Source organism: Psammomys obesus, unplaced genomic scaffold, assembly GCF_907164565.1.
Source record: "Psammomys obesus unplaced genomic scaffold, mPsaObe1.curated_primary_1811, whole genome shotgun sequence".
NCBI lineage: Eukaryota > Metazoa > Chordata > Mammalia > Rodentia > Muridae > Psammomys > Psammomys obesus.
In genome coordinates, this window is record NW_026596143.1 from 902,471 (window position 1) to 917,814 (window position 15,344).

General features: G+C 44.1%; 1 protein-coding gene across 5 annotated transcripts in view; it reads right to left on the reverse strand.

Moving 5' to 3' along the window:
• The window catches only part of Trmt9b (tRNA methyltransferase 9B (putative)), a 49,285-nt gene that overhangs the window by 18,410 nt on the left and 15,531 nt on the right, over positions 1-15,344 (reverse strand). For 3 of the 5 annotated variants that reach the window (XM_055593376.1, XM_055593378.1, XM_055593379.1), the window contains one exon: positions 4,037-4,242. The gene's annotated coding sequence lies outside the window, so the exon portion shown is untranslated. Of the gene's footprint in view, positions 1-715; positions 1,013-4,036; positions 4,243-15,344 lie in introns of all 5 variants that reach the window. The other 2 variants (XM_055593377.1, XM_055593380.1) reach the window with 1 other exon arrangement.

Sequence of the window (15,344 nt, forward strand, 5' to 3'; positions counted from 1 at the left end):
TTAAGCTTCAGAAGCTGTATTCAGACCACACTGCTGCTTGCTGTTTTCAATACTTCCCACTTTTTTTTTTTTTAATAAACCCTGTCATGTGTTACTTTCCAGTTGTGATTCCAAAGAAGCTGGGTCTCAGCTGCTGACTCCTGGCTTCCATCCATCGCCCACATCCTCCTAACACTCGCAAGCTCCTTTCCTGTTTTTTTTTGTTTGTTTGTTTGTTTGTTTGTTTTTGTGTTTTAAACTCTGAATATGCAAAACATGTTTTCTATTTATGAAAGCACAACAGAGCAAGACTAAACAAACCAGTTTACATTTGAGTGGTGAAGTGAGATCCTTGCTTGCCAGGATGCTGGGGGGGATGTTAGAGAGAGAACTGGAAGGTAAGAAGATTCCAGAAGAGTAGAAATATTTCATGTCGTGACTGTGGTGATAACTCGATAGCTATTTGCTATTGTTTGCTTTACTGTTGCTTGTTTTGGGGTGTGTGTGTGTAAGAGAGGGGGACAAGGGAAAGAAGAGGAGGTACTCATGACAAGAAAGTAAGTGACTGTAAGGCAGTGCCCTCTAGGTGGAAACCTGTTTGGGGAGCAAAGGCACATGAAGAATTCATAAGAAGCTACATGCTGATACTCTGAACTAACTCGGATTTTCTTCCAAATGCAGTGGGGAACGGCTTTAAACTGGTGAGGTGGGAGGGTAACAGGACCACATTGCTTACCTTAAAAGGTCATTCTAGGCACAGCTGGCTTTACATAGAGCAGCTACTGTTTTGGTTTGTCATGCCTTTCTTCTAAGCACTTGTGTCTTTCATTGCTTCGATGGATTTGTGATGTTGATGTTCATGTGACCCACATTCCTGAACACAGCCATTGGCCAGAGTGGGCAGGTCAGACAGGATCACAAGGGTCCTTCTGCAGAAATCTCAGTGTGGTGCTAAACAGCAGGTGGCTTTGCCTCTGACGTCAGAGTTGGAAAGATGTAAAGGTCAAGCTGTTGGCTCCATCTTTCCTGCCATCTGGAAAAGACCCATCTCCAAGTAGAGGCAATGAGGTGAGGGAAGGCCAGTAGAAAGGAGAGGGGAGGAGAGAGTCCGGGTAGCAGGAAGTCTGTATTCCAGTCTCTGTGGACTGGCTTCCTGTGGTCCCAGAAGCTAAACTTAACCCTCTCAGGGTTAAGAGAGAGTCAATGCCTCTCAATTTAAGCTCCTTGGGTTTCTGATCTTATCACTATGGGGTGGTGGTGCTAATCATGGACTCCTGACAAGTGCTTTGGGGCTTTTGCTTCCTTTCATTTTGCAGCCTTTGTTTCTTAGAGCATGAAAGAGAGAAGAGGAAATAATGGGAACATAACAGAGCAGGTGCCTGGCTGGAGACCAGCTAGAAGGACGTTAGCAATTCCTGCTCCTAGCAGCAGGGTCCTCATTAAGAAGTTACAAGTGTTTGGATTATCTCTTCTGCATGCGTGAGCAAACATTTCGTTTTCAGAAGTCAGGCAGAGCCATGTGACTGTCTGAGAGTGCCAAGCATGATCAGAAAAGATGAGGATTACTTCTGAGTGGAAAATCTTTAAGCAGCATGTGGCTTGCAGGATCCCTTTTCCTTGTCTCCACAAGGAAAGTTTTATTAATTTTGCATGTACACAGGGCTCTTCTCAGGACAGCCCATGATGGTTTTATGGTTTTTAGACAAAGAGCAATAGACATGTGAAGGAATGCCGGGACGAATGGAACAGTGGAGCAGGGGAATAAAGCCCGGAGTTGTTACCAAGAGATAGGTTTAGGGGTAGGAGAGTGTTTGTGGAAGATAAGGGTTCATTCAAAGACTGTTTATACAGATTTGTTAGTGTACCAGTGAGGCTGTGGTGACAAGGTGAAGGCATCCAGCCTTCATAGGCAGAGGACATCCATTTCAAAACAACCTTTATGTTTTGCTGCATGTAGGAAAATACAGCCAAATGGCCTTTTCTGAAGTTACAGTGACTTCAGTGTGACAGAGACAACATGCGAAACAACACGTTTGGATTAAGTTGAGATGGCACAATCCTAACACCCTTGGTCTAAACTCTCTCTCTCTCTCTCTCTCTCTCTCTCTCTCTCTCGTGTGAATGTGTTTGTGTTTGTGTTTCTGTGTGCCTGTCTTTCTCTGTAGTTGGTCATGGGGATAGAATTCAGGGTATCACTTAATACTAGGCACTCTTTACCACTCTAACACTCATTCATAATCTATTACTGACCTACAGAGTCCACTGAAAACACTAAAAATATTTAATGAGAAAATGAATTATGCAACTCAAGACAGTTCGGTGATATTTCTTTTTGAAATGGCTGACAGGCAAAAGCCTGCAAATAATGAAAATACCTAATCTGTTAAGTCTTGACAGATGTAGCCAGGGAGAAAGCTACACGGACAATGAAGATAATGAGAATACTCCTCCCCCAAAAGTGTGCTTCCTGTGTCCCTCTGTGGGAAGGTCTGTGGGCCAATGCTCCCACCCACCTTCACCATGAGAAATTTCTGGAATGCCAAACTTCTGGGTTGAGAAAAAGCAAACAGCAATAGCCACAACTGCAAAGGAAAAACTCTAGATATATGATTGACCAAACATAAAACAAAATGGAAGGTTTGTTTTTCTTTCACCAGGTATAACACTGACTGAGGATATACAGGGGTAAAAGCACTAAGAAGAGCTGGGCTATCAAGGAGGCAGACACCACAGAGAGGCCCAAGGAACTCTGTGAAGGATGAGTATTGTCTCCTCAGAGTACTTTCTCCAGCTCCACAATGGCATTTATGACATTCCTGGTTTCCTGGCTAAAATTTATCATTTTTTTACCTTCATGAATTAAAAAAAGATAATAAAAGGCAGATAGGGACCTCTCTTCTTGGCAAGGCTGGACCAGTTTTCCGATGGTATCTCTCAGCCACCCTTGGACCAAGCTCCAACCTGCGATCCTTCAGCGGACACACTCATATATTCTCCAAACCATTGGAGAATTACGGGCTACATCATGGAGGCTTTTGGTGCTGATGAGGAGGGTAAGCTTTATTCCAGAGGCAAGATAGATGGTTGAAGGATTTAACTTTTAACCGTGTATGTTTCTAATGTGGGCACCAGGACAGGACATGTATGTGATGTACATACATGATACATATCATATATTTATTTTAGTTGAGGCAAGAATGTCTTAGGTTGGAGCTGTAAACACTGTGCCTCAGTCTTAGCAAGCACTCAGAGGAGAGCAAAGAGAAGACTCTGGTTTCCTGGTACTGTTTTGTACTATTGCTTGTCCACTGAGAAACATGTTCTATAGACACACCTCAGGCATATAGCTGCTCCATATCTTCATCTAACAGTCAATGCCAAGAAGACAGAATATTTCATAAAAAGGCAGCATCAAATTCTGGTTTAGATTTCCAAGATATTGAAACTACTTAACTGTAATTCTGGAGTAAGAATACAAGTTGATCGGAACAATACAAGACTTATTTAGACTAGGTAGCCTTTACTGCACTTTCAAATATTCGGTACTTCAAATAACATCTACATTATTACTTACAAAACCTATCATTTAAAATACGTTTATATTGGGCCAGGCAGTGCAAGCTTTAATCCCAGCACTCAGAAGGCAGAAGCAGGTCGATCTCTGAGTTTGAGGTCAGTCTGGTCTACAGAGCGAGTTCCAGGACAGCCAGGGCTACACAGAAAACTGACTCTCTCTCTATATATATATGTATATAGGTAAACATATATATATGTATGTGTGTATATAATGTGTATGCACATAAATCTTAGTGTATATCTTAGAAAAGCACGAACAAATACCAAATATGTTTGTATAGTTTTTATTCACTTTGTACACTATTTTCAAATGCTTCCCCTCCCCCACCTGGTGCAAAATACAAAGCTTCAATCTACTTTCTAGCACACTGTCATACAGTTTAAACTACAGGAACTGGACTAATTAGGTTTACTGAATATGCACATCACTAAACCCCATCAGAGTATTTGACCTACTACTGTAAGAGCCGGGAGTACTAACCTGAGTCATCTTATGATCACAGGAGATTATTCTTCTTGCCTTGGTAAATCATGGAAGTTTCCTTCTTCAGAGAGGGGCAGGTGTTGCTCATGATTCTCTCGACATCTAACGTAAATGGAAGGAGCAGGAGTGAAGCTAGTGAGTGCCATCTTTTGCCTTTCACAGGACCCACCATCCAGTGTGAGTTTCTGAAGGGAATCCAGGCCCTACAAGGACAAACAAAAACGAAAACAAGCCACTTTACAAAGTAAGAATATCAAACCTGCTACTTCCCGTTGACCTCTTGACTTATGCATCAATCACTCCAGGAGACGGGAACTACAAATAAAAACTATATATGGAATGTGCTAGAATTATCAGGACAGTTTACCAATCCGTTTTTAAGCTTTCTGTAAAACAGGCAGCAGTAGTTTTACCCAAACTTGTAAGCAAGGAGAGTCATTCCCAAACCCAGCAGTTTAATGAAATGTATACCACTTTCCTCCTGCAGGAGATGGAAACTAATACACACACAGCTCACAATTGAACACTGCAGAATAAGACAGACCTTGGAACACTCAGTCCTAAATAGGAGGTCTTCATCAAAACCCACCCCTCAGGGCTCAGGGAACTCTGAAGAAGAAGAAGAGGTGGAAAGATTGAAAGAGCCAGAGGGGATGGAAGGCACCAAGAAAATACTACCTTCAAGACACAGCGGGACTGATGGACACATGAACTTACAAAGACTGGGGCATTAGCCTCTGTTCACAGTGTCACCATCTCCCCATCATTTTGGCAAATACTCCTAGTCAATTGGCACTCTTCATACTTTTTAAAAGAATTTTATAAGGTTATCATGAAATCTATCAAAGGCTTTCAACAAGTAAAAAATGAGAAAGTGAGCTGCATTGCAACATGGAGATTATGTAACATGGAGATTATGGGGTAGAGAATGAGATTCCAAGAGCTGCCTGATGTCAAAGAAAAAGCCCACCTTGAAGTAAATACTGTGCCTTCATTTCTGATTATAAACGAGACCACCAGACTCCCGTCTCCATCAGCCGCCATTGTCTGTGCTGGGTAGATGCTTTGTCTATGTTCTCCACACGTGAAAGGCCACAACATGCAGCAGTTGTCAGGGTGACTGAGTAGGCGCATGGAGCTTCCCGCATCTTTCTGTTGCTCTTTACCCCACCCCAACCTTGGTCTCTGTAATGCACATTACATCGACAGATTCCCAAGCACCATTTGAGTTCACCAGAGGCTGACTCTGAAAGTGGGACCAGCCCCTCCATTTCAGATGCAAGCGTATTTATCTCAAAGGTTTCTCCAGGACCCAGCATCTGGGACAATCTGCCCGCCCCCTCCCCGCCCAGTTCTGAAACTAGGAGGAAAGAGAACAGCAAAGCCCCTCAAGAGTAAAAACCTCGTGTGTTTGAGAACAGCTAGAAGGTGGCCCATTAAGTGGCTAGTATTGTTTATCCCATGACCTAAAAATGCCCACAGCGGGAAAGAAGATGGACATTTAGGCACCGAGAAAAACCTTGTTCAGGAACTCTAGTCTCAACCTTCCCAGCCAGTTTCTACTGCATGTTTGAGAGACCCCAGTTTTCCCACAGTCCAGTTATTCTGGCTGTCTATCCTGGATACTGTGAGCACCTGATCTGATGATGATTTCCTAGCTCTCTGATACTTACTGTTCTTTCCATTTTGCTTGCTCGATATAATTAAGAAGCCACTCATTCAAAACACAGAGATACAATGGGCATGGTAGGCCATTCTCTAAACTGCACAGGATCATCGCTAATTAAGGATCTCTGAGGAGTCCCTGGTCTTTAGCAATGACACTGGAGCTCAAGATAGCTGAGAATCACAGACAGGTATCTGGTCTGTGCTATTGAGCACCAAAAAAGGACTCTTTAGGAAGTTCATTAGAGAGAGATTTTGAGATAGTTACTGGCTAAGCACCTGTTCCCAGATTGCTTCAATGATATAAATAACGTCCATCTGTTTACTGAGCCGGTAGGCTATGTCTGATGAAAAGTCTTCCCACGTGGATGACCCTTTCCTGTCCTGGGCACACATCATTTTCCTCTAGATTGGCCGTGTATGTGCTTTTTCTTCAGCCATTAGTGGCAGAGCTGTTATCCCTCTCCAAAGACTGCTGGGTTCTTCAGTCTTCCTTAATATGAGCAGTCAGCATAGTGTAGGAACTGTTGTAGAAGGTACAGGTGAACAGCCTGGATCTATCTTTCCTTCTCTTCTTTCTTTCTCTTCTTTCTTTCATTCTTTCTTTTCTTTCTTTCTTTTTCTCTCTTTCTTTCTTTCTTTCTTTCTTTCTTTCTTTCTTTCTTTCTTTCTTTCTTTCTTTCTTTCTTTCTTTCTTTCTTTCTTTCTTTCTTTCTTTCTTGGCTGTCCTGGACTTGCAGACCCTCAGGCTGGCCTCACACTCATAGAGATCTGCTTGCCTCTGCCTTCTGAAGTGCCGAGATTAAAGGTGTGCACCACTGCACCTGGCATGCAACCTGGATTTTCTATATACTCAATTCATACTCTCCAAATAGCTGTACATGTTACTGACTTGCTTAGTTTTCCTAAGTTATCATTCAAATTTGCCTTTGTCTAAGGTATTTGAATCCCACTATCGCCTCCAGGGAGTTACTGGGTAAAATTAAAGCATAGTAGTATCTATCTTTAGAAGTCTGAATTTAAATGAATCCTTGTACTCTGTCAGTCCATTAATATCAAAATAAATATACGGCCTCCTCTTCTCCTTGAGCTAATGCGAAGCCATTTTCCAATAAAAACTTTCTGAAACTTTGGGGTGCTGCACGTGCGTGAGCTGTACTAGAAGAAGATCAACAACACGAACCACATATCAAAGGCAGTTTTAGTGTTAAAGGATTTCCTTTACTGAGGCAAACCTGCACCATCACTGATTTAGCAGAAACTAACGGAGCATTTTTAAGGTTAATACTGGTGGTGGTTTGATAGGAATGGCTCCCACAGTGTTTGAATGCTTGGCCATAGAGAGTGACACTATTAGGAGGTGTGGCCTTGTTGGAGGAAGTTATTGTGGGGGCGGGCTTTGAGGTGTTATATTCTCAAACTACACCCAGTGTGGCACACGGCTTGTGGATCAAGACAGAACTCTCAGCCCCTCCAGCACTGCATCTGCGTGCAAGCTGCCAGGCTTCCCACCATGATGATAATGGACTAAAACTCCAAAATGGAAACCCGGCCCCAGTTAAATGTTTCCCTTTATAAGAGTTGGGGTTGTCATGGTGTCTCTTCACAGCAATGAAATCCTGACTAAGACAATATTCTGTCTGTACAGATAAAGCAACAAGGACAAAGATAAAACGGATCTCTCTGCCATTCTGGGCCCTGAGGTGGATGAAGTCGCGATCAGAGGTGTGTGTGTGGTGGGGGGTGGTTCAGGACTGAAAAGGTGGTTCTTGTGGTATCTGAAGTACAAGTAAAGGGCTATGAAGCTTGGGACAGTGGACTGGATTAGATATCATATGAAACAAAACAAAACAACAGCAAAAAAAAAAAAAACAAAGCCCATCACAACAACATTATCCTAGCACTTGGCACTTAGAGCCATGGAAACACATTCAGTCAGAGGAGATCATACAGAGTGACAAAGAACGAGGAGAGAGCACCCAGGGCTGCTAACACTTTAACATCCACACGCGTGTGTGTGTGTACTAACCAAGAGCTGCACTGGCAACCATGAGAAGGGGAAATAAAGATGTGGAGGGGTGCGCTTGCTTCCCTGCTGTCTATCATTGGGATCAGCCAGGAATAATGGCTGGGTGTGAAAGAAGAGAGCAACGACTGACTGACTGACTGACTGACTGACCGAAGGACAGAAAGCACAGAGAGCGTGAGTTGCTTCTGCAGTTCGGAGTGTCAGCTCTGTGACTGTTAAGTAATGAGACAAGTGTTCACAAATGCTACAGAGCATCTCCCTAAGATCCACCAGAGACACCACAGCGAGCGCAGAAGGGAAAGGAATGGAACGGAGAGCCCTCCATCAGAAAGCCTACAACACGGGGCCTCAAAACACAAAATACCCAGCCCTGGGGGAATGGGCAGCCCTTTATAGTTACAGCAGTGCCTGCCAGGCCTCTCTTAGAAACAGTATATTGGAGGGAAGGGTACAATAGGAAATGAGGGATTTTTGCTTGTTTTTTTTTTTTTTTTTTTGTTGTTGTTGTTGTTTTGTTTTTCTTAAGGAAAACAGACCCAACAGGTTCCCAACAAAACTTTATTCTTTTGTTCAAAAATTTCAAGGATTTAATGTCTAAATAAACGTCTCTTTTGTAGTGGAATATTATCCTCGCAATCAGAGCGGAGTGTAACATCCGGGCTGGGAATGTCAACCAGTGCAGTTGTTCCTCCAAAGGCAATGGCTCAGTCTTCTTCATGGTAACTAGATTATCATTCACTCTGATTTCACAGATTAGAAAATGCCAGAAAAGAACAAGGACATCAAATGTGAAATTTAAGGGAAATGAAAACAGAGTGACCAGCTTCCCTGAGGCATTCTCTGCTGGTGTCAATTTGACAAAACCAGCCTCCAGTCTGGGCAGAGATCAAAGGATCAGATCTTACGACAGCAGCCCGCAAGGAGAGGATTCTAATGTTCTGAGCCGCAGAGCCAGACACAGTCATTCATCACTCGTCTGTTTTGCTGTCAGAATGAATGGTCATGCAGGGCTGGAGGATGGGGAATTGTTCTGTAAGAAGATTTTAAAGGAAGATCATGGTGCTTAACCGGAAAACCACAAATGCGTGTGCGCGCACACACACACACACACACACAGAAACCATGAATTTCTACGGTGAAATTGAGGGGGAAATATGAGGCTGTGTTAGCATTTTTCACAAACTATATTGTATAATACAATTAACTTCAAAGCAGGCACTCTGGGCTTCTGACTGAAAGCCTAAAGCTGGTGACATACTTGGGTCTCAGGAAGAGACCTCATGTGTATAAAATATAGAAAACCTGATTGCCAAGGATCTCAATTTATGAGTTCCTCTTGTGTGCCTCCCTAAGTCCTTTTTGTTCCTTCCACCTGAGGAGTCCCCTTCTCTTGTAGATCTCACAGTCCAGAGGAATCTCACGGGGATATTCACTTAATGAGGAGGAGCTAACATGTCGCTGAAATCTAGGACATGAGTTGTGGAGACTGCATGGATGACACACAGGAACTTTAAAGCTCAGCATTTGGTGTTTCCATTATTACTCAGATGAAGAGATATTTACTTCCACAGAAGGCAGGAGACCATAACTTCAGAATAGAGGGTCCCCTCGGGTTGAATAAAGGGTAGCTTTATGAAAAAGTAATGAAACCATTTCTAATGTTTTTATCTCACTGTTGACTGGTGACAACATTTTCACAAATCAACCCTGTCATAGAGAATGTAATTTTGGGAAAGAGATCACTGCAATGGCGCCCCAACCCCCATCCCACAGACACCCTGCTTCCATAGATCTGTGCTCTGAAGCTCACCCTTGTATTCTTACCACTGTCAGCACTGACAAAAATAGTTCTGGTACATTAGCATGCCACAGATACGCTGCCATGGCCTGAGTCCAGTTGGCCTTGGCAGCTTTTCTCATGACTCACCAGGCATATGTATGTGTGCGTGTATGTGTGTGTGGGAAGTCCGCTGCTGCCCCTGGCAGTAGACAGACAGCAAGCCCTCTGTTTCAGAAAGATAAGAGCTTTATACCAGGAGGGAAATCAATGCACGGCTTCTCTCATGAAGAAAACCTTGCTTTGACAAGGCAATAAAGAACTCCTGTACGTTACAGTACGAGCTTCCAGTCTAACAGCACCGTCTTCATGCCTCCTACTTATGATCTTCTGAATACACTCTTTGTACATGTGTGTGTTCATGCTGCTTGTTCATTTGTTCCCTCTCCGCTTGCAACGTCCTTTCTCCCCGGAAGCACTGCTCTTCTGTCCTACAGACAAGCAGCATCTCTGATGCTCTCTAAACCACACTATATCGTGCAGATACGCTGTGGTGCTGGTACCGCAGTGGCCGTCCTTTGGTTCTATTGGTGGTCCAACACCAAGCTATAATTTGTCCCAACTGCATTTTCTATAGGGACAGTCTCATGGTATGCAAAACTGGTGAGATTCAGGGCCATGTCCGTCTCATCGTTCACTGAAGCAGGGGAATTTCCCCACTCCCTGCTTCCTGGTGGGATAGTTTAGTGGTTTAAACCGTGGTCTTCCAAAAGATATCTGTGTCATTGGGACCCGCAAGGGCTGGCCTATTTGGAAATAGGAGTTTGCAGATGCACTTAAGGGCTTCAAGATGAGACTATCCCAGTTATCCATGGGAAGCCTACATCCAAAGGCAAGCATCCTTACAACACACAGCGGAGGAGTATGCAGGAAGGGGATGACGGGAGGCCGTGCTGGCGGGGAGGGTCACTGTTAGAGCAGGTGAGGATTCCTCCTGGAACTGCCCACGGTCCATGACCCTGCTGACAAGTTGATTTAGGATGGTTAGATTTCTGAGCGGTGAAAGAGAAAATTTATATTGTTTTAGGCTACCCAGTTGGTGGCCATATATTATAGCAGCCCTAGAAATAAAATAGCATGGCTTGGTCATAGGACCTATATTCATTCAGCCACTCTAGATTCTGAGTCTTCTTACATAGGTTCCAGAGCCTGAACTTGAGCCATGAAGCCAAACGCAGTAGAGCACTCCTATAATCCCAGCACTCAGACAGGGAGAGGCAGGTGGATCTCTGTGAGTTTGAGTCCAGTCTGGTCTACAAAGCAAGTCCAGGACAGCGAAAGCTACTCTGTCTCAAAAACACCAAAACAACAACAACAAAAACCACACACACACAAAAAAACCTATTCATTTATTTCAATGTGTGTGTGTGTCTTTTCCTCACATGTGTGTGTAGACCACATGTGAGAAGCGCCTGCAGAGGCCAGAAGAGGGGCAGCAGATTCTCTGGAACTTGAATTATGTATGGTTGTTAGTTCCTATGAGGTGCTGGGAACTGAATCCATCTTCTGTGCAAGAACAGCAAGTGCATTCAACTGCAAAACATATCTTCAAACCCGGTTTTAACTAATCTTTAAAGCATTATCAGTTGTACTCCGATACACTGCGTGAAATATTAAAATTCTGAAAAGCATCATTAACAACCCCGGAGTGAGCTGGCGGCTGCCAGTGGCTAAAAACTAACTTATTAACCACCTGCGGTTGTTGGAATTAGGTGTCCACATGGAGTAAGCCCTTAGGGATCAGTGGTGCTCTCCCTAGGGAACAGGTGTGAAGGACTCAGGGAATGGAGAAGGTGGTAGGGCCTTTGAATAGCTTAAGGAGAAAATTAAACTCTAATGACTAGGGTGTTAACTCAAGCTGTCAGCATGATTCCCTTAACTATTAAAGTTGCACAGGGTTATGGAAGCCGAACAAAAAGCTCCTGGTTTGAACTTAGCAGCTAATAAAGTGTGTGAACTTTCACACCTTGTGGTAGTTTATGTGAAGTTCAAAGATTGAGGATAAAAGCCGGACCTGAGCCTTTAGGGATGTGTCTTTCTTTGCCTGCGTAAGAATGGCCCTTGTCTTGCACATCCTCCTACTCCCACACCAGAGGAGCTGAGACAAGTCAACCCATCCCGTGTTTCGCCCGGTTCTTACTGCCCCTAGATCCTCGGTAACCTTCCTACATGCTTCAAAGGACAGTTACAAAGGCAAACCCAGGGTAATTACAAATGGTAGATGAGTGCTCCCCAACAGCTTAAAGCATCAGTTCCAAAGCGTTTTGCTTTTCTCACCATGACTCTCAGAAGAAAGCAGCAGATGATAAGTTCATGCGAGTCACTCCACTAACCTATTTGCATTTTTTTTCCATAATCTTCTACCTTCCAGAGATAAGGAGATGAACTGCGCTGCCCCCTATAGCCAGCCCATGGCCCTACACTTAATCTCATTCTGAAAATAGGTTCCTCCTGCTTTCTTTCCTCTCTTCGCAATCATCAATTTTCTCCTTGCTATTATATCCTTTCATTAGCATAAAGCATGTTTCAATATCTCTAAAAAATGAACAGTCCTTTCATGTGAGAACATAGATCACCGTCTGCTTTGAGCCCTCATTTCACTGCTGCTTCTTATGACAACTTCCTTAAATTAAGCTGCCCTGATTGATGGCTTTTCTCTCCTCTGCTCTGCCAGCGTTGTGTTAATGATCACAAAGCACCTGACAATGCCAGGTCTGAGGCTGTCATCCAGCAAACTGGATGGCAGGGAGAAAAAAGAAAGATAAGATAAAAAGGTCATAAGGAAGGGAAGGAAAAGAAGGAAGGAGGAGGGGAGGGGAGGGTCCGTTTACTGCGGTTTTCTCTGTGTGCCCTTTTACAAGTGAATTTAGTGTTTGTTTGCTGGGTGTAGGTGTCATCTAAGGCACGTTTCCCACTGATCCAAATCACTGAGCAGCCACAAGCTACCACAGCGACTCCTTCATCCTCACCAAAGCCTTCTTACTGTTAGAGTGTTCGTTTGCCAGACTGTAATGTTGGACAATGAGGACTTGTAGATAACTTCATGTACCTGAAAGTGGAACCCGTGGGGATTGTTCAGCTGCTGCTGCTGTTAAAAGGAGCCTGGGTACAGACAACTTTTTTTTTTTTTTCACCAACTTTCAGACAATGAAACACTCTCCTGGCGGTGATGGTTGCATAGTCACATGAATATATGTAATACCACTGAAACGTATATTTGGAAAGGGTTAATAAGTGTGTGTGTGTGTGTGTGTGTGTGTGTGTGTGTGTGTGTGTTAAACCACAATATAAACAAAACTCTCAGTTACTTCTGCAAGTCCTGCTTAGGTGCTGTAGCCACCTTCATCTGCACAGCCATGGCCACCTAACACACTCGGGACCACACCTGTTATCACACTAACAGCTTTCCTCTTCCAACTGTCCCCTGCATTCACTGCTTCGTGTTCGGGGGGGAGGGGTGTTCGGGGGGGGGGTCAGGACTCTACACAAAACATTTCTTCCTCGCCAGGTAACTCTGACAACAGGGGAGTTAGAGCACAAGAGTCAGAGAAGGGACCAGCTTCTCTCTGTTAGCTTCCTGCTTCTGCCAGAGTTGCCTGGCAACAGTCCTTCCACACAACAGTTGTTTCTAGGAGCAGTTGGTCAGCGTCTACTTGTTTCCGCTCTCCAAGATCCAGCTCTTTTATCCCCTAAGGACAGCACGCCCCAGACAACCAAGACTCTTCTTAAGAGTTGTGGATCCAGGACACATCCTAGAACTAACCTCCTAGTAGGCTGAGTGCAGGCTATATATATACACAAGTCCTATGTGTCTTCTGACTTTGGTCCCACAGACCTGCCACTGCTTGCAATCCAGGCAGGCCCAACCTTGGTAGTTAACGAACAGCATGGCCCGCACATAGTGACTGACTGGCATTATTAAACATCTAACATCAATGTTAAACATTGTTAGATGTTTCCCAATGCCTGCTGAAAGGAGGAATGTATACACTTGATGATCCTGAGAATGCTCACAGTGTTGCTTGCTGGGCTGCTGGATCCATTGGGAGCTGAATATGGGATGAGAGAGTTCCAGCACCTGGAAACATGGTGGTCTTCAGAGGTCTCCTAAACTGACAAAACTCTATAAACAACATCCAGACCTCAAGTTAGAAAGAAAAAAAAACAAAACAAAAAAACAGCTGTTTTATACTTAATTAGAAGTATCTAGTTCTTGGTGACAAAGAAGCCAGGATTGTCAAAGTGTCTGTCACTGGACAGCATTTGTTTGTTTCTTTTTTTTAATTAAATTTTTATTTTTTTATATTAATTACAGTTTATTTACTTTGTATCCCAGCTGTAGCCCCCTTCCTCATTCCCTCCCAATCCCACCCTCCTTCCCTTCCTCATCTCCTCCCTGCCCCTCTCTAAGTCCACTGATAGGGGGAGGTCCTCCTCCCCTTCCATCTGACCCTAGCTTATCAGGTCTCATCAGGACTGGCTGCAATGTCCTCCTCTGTGGCCTAGCAAGGCTGCTCCTCCCTTGAGGGGCATGGAGGTCAAAGAGCCAGACACTGAGTTCATGTCAGAGACAGTCCCTGTTCCCCTTACTAGGGAATCACTTGGATACCGAACTGCTCGGCTATGTCCTAGCACGGCTTACTAGGCTACTCCCATGCATTGTGCTAGGATGCTCCAGTGGCGCAATCAGTTAGTGTGAGGTACTTACAGAACAGCATTTATTTAGAAGGAAAAAAAGCCATGTGGAGCCATTCCATCTGAAGGGAAAGCCTACACCGTTCGAAAGGATCAGAATCTGGAAGGTCTGTGGACCTTGTTCCCTTCTGACATCCTTTATTAACAGGCCACAACACAGGGAGGCTACTTACTCCTGTAGACTCCCCTGACAGAGATGACATTTAGGACCGGAGTGGCGTCTCTGTGTATATACATTCACTTTGTATATTGTCTTTCTAAAATTACATTCCTTACTGTGTGAATGCGTGTGCACCTCTGTGCCCTGGTGCACATGTAGAGACCTCAGGAGAAGTTGCTGTGGGGATACAGCTTTCTTGTTCTACCACGTGGGGCCTTCGGATTGATCTCAGGTTGCAGGGCTTGGCCAGCCAGCACCTATTCTGGCTAACTCATCTAATCTGCCAGTGCTGGCTCTGTGTTTTAAAAAGAAGCTGTGCTATAAGACTCCTCAGCCTGAGAGGAACAATGGCTGCGCAGTTAAGTGTGTGACGATACCTCACGCCCACTTCCTAAGGCTGGTCCCACTTTCCATCCTCCTGTTGATCATCACTTTATCATGCAACGTTCTGAAAGCAGTACACCCACAGCAGTCACTCATGCACTGAGAATATTCCACCTGGCGTTTGGGGGATGAATGTTTGTAATTATAGTAGGAAAGTGACTAGTGTAACAGAAAAACTAGAAAATCAGGATGCTTTGCCAGGTGTTAAGGAGCGACTTTAATGAGAGCAGATGCATTGCTTACACTGCTCTGGTGGGAAGGGGTTAAAAACTATCCGACTGCAGATATCCTAAGGTGGTCCAATACTAACAGGAACAAGACGTCTTTTCATGTCATTTTAAAAAATTTTAAATTAAAAATTATATATATATATATATTAATTACAGTTTATTCACTTTGTATCCGAGCTGTAGCCCTCTCCCTCATCCCCTCCCAATCCAACCCCCCTCCCTCATTTCCTTCCATGCCCCTCCTCAAGTCCACTGATAGGGGAGGTCCTCCTCCCCTTTCCATCTGACCCTAGCCTATCAGGTCT